We start from the raw sequence: 5000 nt of genomic DNA, 5'->3' as shown, positions 1-5000 counted from the left end.
GTTTTTTCACGGTTCCCCTACCTGCTAGTCTTTCACAGCCAAGAACGTTTTTTTTTTTTTTTTTTTTTTTTTTTAACACATTTACACAACAGAGCACTGTGGCTCTATAGCTCAGGGGTTAGAGCACTGGTCTTGTAAACCAGGGGTCGTGAGTTCAAATCTCACTAGGGCCTAAGTGTTATTTCATGCGCTGTATCTTTCTTTCCTGACAACCTATTTTCTTTCACCAGCTGTCTTATCAAAAACCACCACTGCCTCTAGGTCAACTCCCCTTACATGAAAGATCACATTACATTCAACCCTGGTCAAGGTTCACAACATTGACCCCACTTTGAGCAAAAAAAAAAAAAAAAACCTTACTGGCTCCAAGAAGACTTAGACCACATTCATAACATTCTCTTCCTAAAAAGAGAGCGGCCGTATTCCGTTCTTCTGGATGGCCAAGAAGCCAACACTGGTGCTTATGCCACCATTCATGGGTTGGCCTAATAACGGTAGCTATGATTCTAGAGCTGGAGGCTGCCTTACTTCTGCCCTCAAGGGCTAGGTGCCATTCACATGTCTTGATTGAAGGCTTCGTAGAAGACCACAATTCAGCTCTCTCAACCACCCTACTTTCCGGTGGCACAACGCACCTCCGTGTCAGGATGGCCGAGCGGTCTAAGGCGCTGCGTTCAGGTCGCAGTCTCCCCTGGAGGCGTGGGTTCAAATCCCACTTCTGACAGCGTTTGCATGGTTTTTTCACGGTTCCTCTACCTGCTAGTTTTTCACAGCCAAGAACGTTTTTTTTTTTTAACACATTTACACAACAGAGCACTGTGGCTCTATAGCTCAGGGGTTAGAGCACTGGTCTTGTAAACCAGGGGTCGTGAGTTCAAATCTCACTAGGGCCTAAGTGTTATTTCATGCGCTGTATCTTTCTTTCCTGACAACCTATTTTCTTTCACCAGCTGTCTTATCAAAAACCGCCACTGCCTCTAGGTCAACTCCCCTTACATGAAAGATCACATTACATTCAACCCTGGTCAAGGTTCACAACATTGACCCCACTTTGAGCAAAAAAAAAAAAAAAAAAACCTTACTGGCTCCAAGAAGACTTAGACCACATTCATAACATTCTCTTCCTAAAAAGAGAGCGGCCGTATTCCGTTCTTCTGGATGGCCAAGAAGCCAACACTGGTGCTTATGCCACCATTCATGGGTTGGCCTAATAACGGTAGCTATGATTCTAGAGCTGGAGGCTGCCTTACTTCTGCCCTCAAGGGCTAGGTGCCATTCACATGTCTTGATTGAAGGCTTCGTAGAAGACCACAATTCAGCTCTCTCAACCACCCTACTTTCCGGTGGCACAATGCACCTCCGTGTCAGGATGGCCGAGCGGTCTAAGGCGCTGCGTTCAGGTCGCAGTCTCCCCTGGAGGCGTGGGTTCAAATCCCACTTCTGACAGCGTTTGCATGGTTTTTTCACGGTTCCCCTACCTGCTAGTCTTTCACAGCCAAGAACGTTTTTTTTTTTAACACATTTACACAACAGAGCACTGTGGCTCTATAGCTCAGGGGTTAGAGCACTGCTCTTGTAAACCAGGTGTCGTGAGTTCAAATTTCACTAGGGCCTAAGTGTTATTTCATGCGCTGTATCTTTCTTTCCTGACAACCTATTTTCTTTCACCAGCTGTCTTATCAAAAACCGCCACTGCCTCTAGGTCAACTCCCCTTACATGAAAGATCACATTACATTCAACCCTGGTCAAGGTTCACAACATTGACCCCACTTTGAGCAAAAAAAAAAAAAAACCTTACTGGCTCCAAGAAGACTTAGACCACATTCATAACATTCTCTTCCTAAAAAGAGAGCGGCCGTATTCCGTTCTTCTGGATGGCCAAGAAGCCAACACTGGTGCTTATGCCACCATTCATGGGTTGGCCTAATAACGGTAGCTATGATTCTAGAGCTGGAGGCTGCCTTACTTCTGCCCTCAAGGGCTAGGTGCCATTCACATGTCTTGATTGAAGGCTTCGTAGAAGACCACAATTCAGCTCTCTCAACCACCCTACTTTCCGGTGGCACAATGCACCTCCGTGTCAGGATGGCCGAGCGGTCTAAGGCGCTGCGTTCAGGTCGCAGTCTCCCCTGGAGGCGTGGGTTCAAATCCCACTTCTGACAGCGTTTGCATGGTTTTTTCACGGTTCCCCTACCTGCTAGTCTTTCACAGCCAAGAACGTTTTTTTTTTTTTTTTTTTAACACATTTACACAACAGAGCACTGTGGCTCTATAGCTCAGGGGTTAGAGCACTGGTCTTGTAAACCAGGGGTCGTGAGTTCAAATCTCACTAGGGCCTAAGCGTTATTTCATGCGCTGTATCTTTCTTTCCTGACAACCTATTTTCTTTCACCAGCTGTCTTATCAAAAACCACCACTGCCTCTAGGTCAACTCCCCTTACATGAAAGATCACATTACATTCAACCCTGGTCAAGGTTCACAACATTGACCCCACTTTGAGCAAAAAAAAAAAAAAAACCTTACTGGCTCCAAGAAGACTTAGACCACATTCATAACATTCTCTTCCTAAAAAGAGAGCGGCCTTATTCCGTTCTTCTGGATGGCCAAGAAGCCAACACTGGTGCTTATGCCACCATTCATGGGTTGGCCTAATAACGGTAGCTATGATTCTAGAGCTGGAGGCTGCCTTACTTCTGCCCTCAAGGGCTAGGTGCCATTCACATGTCTTGATTGAAGGCTTCGTAGAAGACCACAATTCAGCTCTCTCAACCACCCTACTTTCCGGTGGCACAATGCACCTCCGTGTCAGGATGGCCGAGCGGTCTAAGGCGCTGCGTTCAGGTCGCAGTCTCCCCTGGAGGCGTGGGTTCAAATCCCACTTCTGACAGCGTTTGCATGGTTTTTTCACGGTTCCCCTACCTGCTAGTCTTTCACAGCCAAGAACGTTTTTTTTTTTTTTTTTTTTAACACATTTACACAACAGAGCACTGTGGCTCTATAGCTCAGGGGTTAGAGCACTGGTCTTGTAAACCAGGGGTCGTGAGTTCAAATCTCACTAGGGCCTAAGCGTTATTTCATGCGCTGTATCTTTCTTTCCTGACAACCTATTTTCTTTCACCAGCTGTCTTATCAAAAACCACCACTGCCTCTAGGTCAACTCCCCTTACATGAAAGATCACATTACATTCAACCCTGGTCAAGGTTCACAACATTGACCCCACTTTGAGCAAAAAAAAAAAAAAAAACCTTACTGGCTCCAAGAAGACTTAGACCACATTCATAACATTCTCTTCCTAAAAAGAGAGCGGCCTTATTCCGTTCTTCTGGATGGCCAAGAAGCCAACACTGGTGCTTATGCCACCATTCATGGGTTGGCCTAATAACGGTAGCTATGATTCTAGAGCTGGAGGCTGCCTTACTTCTGCCCTCAAGGGCTAGGTGCCATTCACATGTCTTGATTGAAGGCTTCGTAGAAGACCACAATTCAGCTCTCTCAACCACCCTACTTTCCGGTGGCACAATGCACCTCCGTGTCAGGATGGCCGAGCTGTCTAAGGCGCTGCGTTCAGGTCGCAGTCTCCCCTGGAGGCGTGGGTTCAAATCCCACTTCTGACAGCGTTTGCATGGTTTTTTCACGGTTCCCCTACCTGCTAGTCTTTCACAGCCAAGAACGTTTTTTTTTTTTTTTTTTTTAACACATTTACACAACAGAGCACTGTGGCTCTATAGCTCAGGGGTTAGAGCACTGGTCTTGTAAACCAGGGGTCGTGAGTTCAAATCTCACTAGGGCCTAAGCGTTATTTCATGCGCTGTATCTTTCTTTCCTGACAACCTATTTTCTTTCACCAGCTGTCTTATCAAAAACCACCACTGCCTCTAGGTCAACTCCCCTTACATGAAAGATCACATTACATTCAACCCTGGTCAAGGTTCACAACATTGACCCCACTTTGAGCAAAAAAAAAAAAAAAACCTTACTGGCTCCAAGAAGACTTAGACCACATTCATAACATTCTCTTCCTAAAAAGAGAGCGGCCTTATTCCGTTCTTCTGGATGGCCAAGAAGCCAACACTGGTGCTTATGCCACCATTCATGGGTTGGCCTAATAACGGTAGCTATGATTCTAGAGCTGGAGGCTGCCTTACTTCTGCCCTCAAGGGCTAGGTGCCATTCACATGTCTTGATTGAAGGCTTCGTAGAAGACCACAATTCAGCTCTCTCAACCACTCTACTTTCCGGTGGCACAATGCACTTCCGTGTCAGGATGGCCGAGCGGTCTAAGGCGCTGCGTTCAGGTCGCTGTCTCTCCTGGAGGCGTGGGTTCAAATCCCACTTCTGACAGCGTTTGGATGGTTTTTTCACGGTTCCCCTACCTGCTAGTCTTTCACAGCCAAGAACGTTTTTTTTTTTTTTTTTTTAACACATTTACACAACAGAGCACTGTGGCTCTATAGCTCAGGGGTTAGAGCACTGGTCTTGTAAACCAGGGGTCGTGAGTTCAAATCTCACTAGGGCCTAAGCGTTATTTCATGCGCTGTATCTTTCTTTCCTGACAACCTATTTTCTTTCACCAGCTGTCTTATCAAAAACCGCCACTGCCTCTAGGTCAACTCCCCTTACATGAAAGATCACATTACATTCAACCCTGGTCAAGGTTCACAACATTGACCCCACTTTGAGCAAAAAAAAAATAAAAACCTTACTGGCTCCAAGAAGACTTAGACCACATTCATAACATTCTCTTCCTAAAAAGAGAGCGTCCGTATTCCGTTCTTCTGGATGGCCAAGAAGCCAACACTGGTGCTTATGCCACCATTCATGGGTTGGCCTAATAACGGTAGCTATGATTCTAGAGCTGGAGGCTGCCTTACTTCTGCCCTCAAGGGCTAGGTGCCATTCACATGTCTTGATTGAAGGCTTCGTAGAAGACCACAATTCAGCTCTCTCAACCACCCTACTTTCCGGTGGCACAATGCACCTCCGTGTCAGGATGGCCG

General features: G+C 46.3%; 11 non-coding genes across 11 annotated transcripts in view; all 11 read left to right on the top strand.

The window, feature by feature from the left end:
* The first annotated feature begins 100 nt into the window (after window positions 1-100).
* TRNAT-UGU (transfer RNA threonine (anticodon UGU)) lies at window positions 101-173 on the top strand. The gene has a single exon. It is a non-coding gene; the product is annotated as a tRNA-Thr (tRNA).
* A 468-nt stretch (window positions 174-641) lies between these two features.
* On the top strand, window positions 642-724 carry TRNAL-CAG (transfer RNA leucine (anticodon CAG)). The gene has a single exon. It is a non-coding gene; the product is annotated as a tRNA-Leu (tRNA).
* Window positions 725-820: 96 nt separating this feature from the next.
* Window positions 821-893, top strand: TRNAT-UGU (transfer RNA threonine (anticodon UGU)). The gene has a single exon. It is a non-coding gene; the product is annotated as a tRNA-Thr (tRNA).
* A 470-nt stretch (window positions 894-1363) lies between these two features.
* TRNAL-CAG (transfer RNA leucine (anticodon CAG)) lies at window positions 1364-1446 on the top strand. The gene has a single exon. It is a non-coding gene; the product is annotated as a tRNA-Leu (tRNA).
* Window positions 1447-2080: 634 nt separating this feature from the next.
* Window positions 2081-2163, top strand: TRNAL-CAG (transfer RNA leucine (anticodon CAG)). The gene has a single exon. It is a non-coding gene; the product is annotated as a tRNA-Leu (tRNA).
* Window positions 2164-2266: 103 nt separating this feature from the next.
* TRNAT-UGU (transfer RNA threonine (anticodon UGU)) lies at window positions 2267-2339 on the top strand. The gene has a single exon. It is a non-coding gene; the product is annotated as a tRNA-Thr (tRNA).
* A 467-nt stretch (window positions 2340-2806) lies between these two features.
* On the top strand, window positions 2807-2889 carry TRNAL-CAG (transfer RNA leucine (anticodon CAG)). The gene has a single exon. It is a non-coding gene; the product is annotated as a tRNA-Leu (tRNA).
* A 104-nt stretch (window positions 2890-2993) lies between these two features.
* On the top strand, window positions 2994-3066 carry TRNAT-UGU (transfer RNA threonine (anticodon UGU)). Its single transcript has one exon. It is a non-coding gene; the product is annotated as a tRNA-Thr (tRNA).
* A 655-nt stretch (window positions 3067-3721) lies between these two features.
* On the top strand, window positions 3722-3794 carry TRNAT-UGU (transfer RNA threonine (anticodon UGU)). Its single transcript has one exon. It is a non-coding gene; the product is annotated as a tRNA-Thr (tRNA).
* A 653-nt stretch (window positions 3795-4447) lies between these two features.
* On the top strand, window positions 4448-4520 carry TRNAT-UGU (transfer RNA threonine (anticodon UGU)). The gene has a single exon. It is a non-coding gene; the product is annotated as a tRNA-Thr (tRNA).
* Window positions 4521-4987: 467 nt separating this feature from the next.
* The window catches only part of TRNAL-CAG (transfer RNA leucine (anticodon CAG)), an 83-nt gene continuing 70 nt past the window's right edge, over window positions 4988-5000 (top strand). The window contains exon 1 of the tRNA in view: window positions 4988-5000. This exon is cut by the window's right edge and continues 70 nt beyond it. This is a non-coding gene — a tRNA (tRNA-Leu).

This window comes from Hyperolius riggenbachi, chromosome 1 (genome assembly GCF_040937935.1).
Source record: "Hyperolius riggenbachi isolate aHypRig1 chromosome 1, aHypRig1.pri, whole genome shotgun sequence".
Lineage (NCBI taxonomy): Eukaryota > Metazoa > Chordata > Amphibia > Anura > Hyperoliidae > Hyperolius > Hyperolius riggenbachi.
This window is presented reverse-complemented; position numbering and strand designations above follow the sequence as displayed.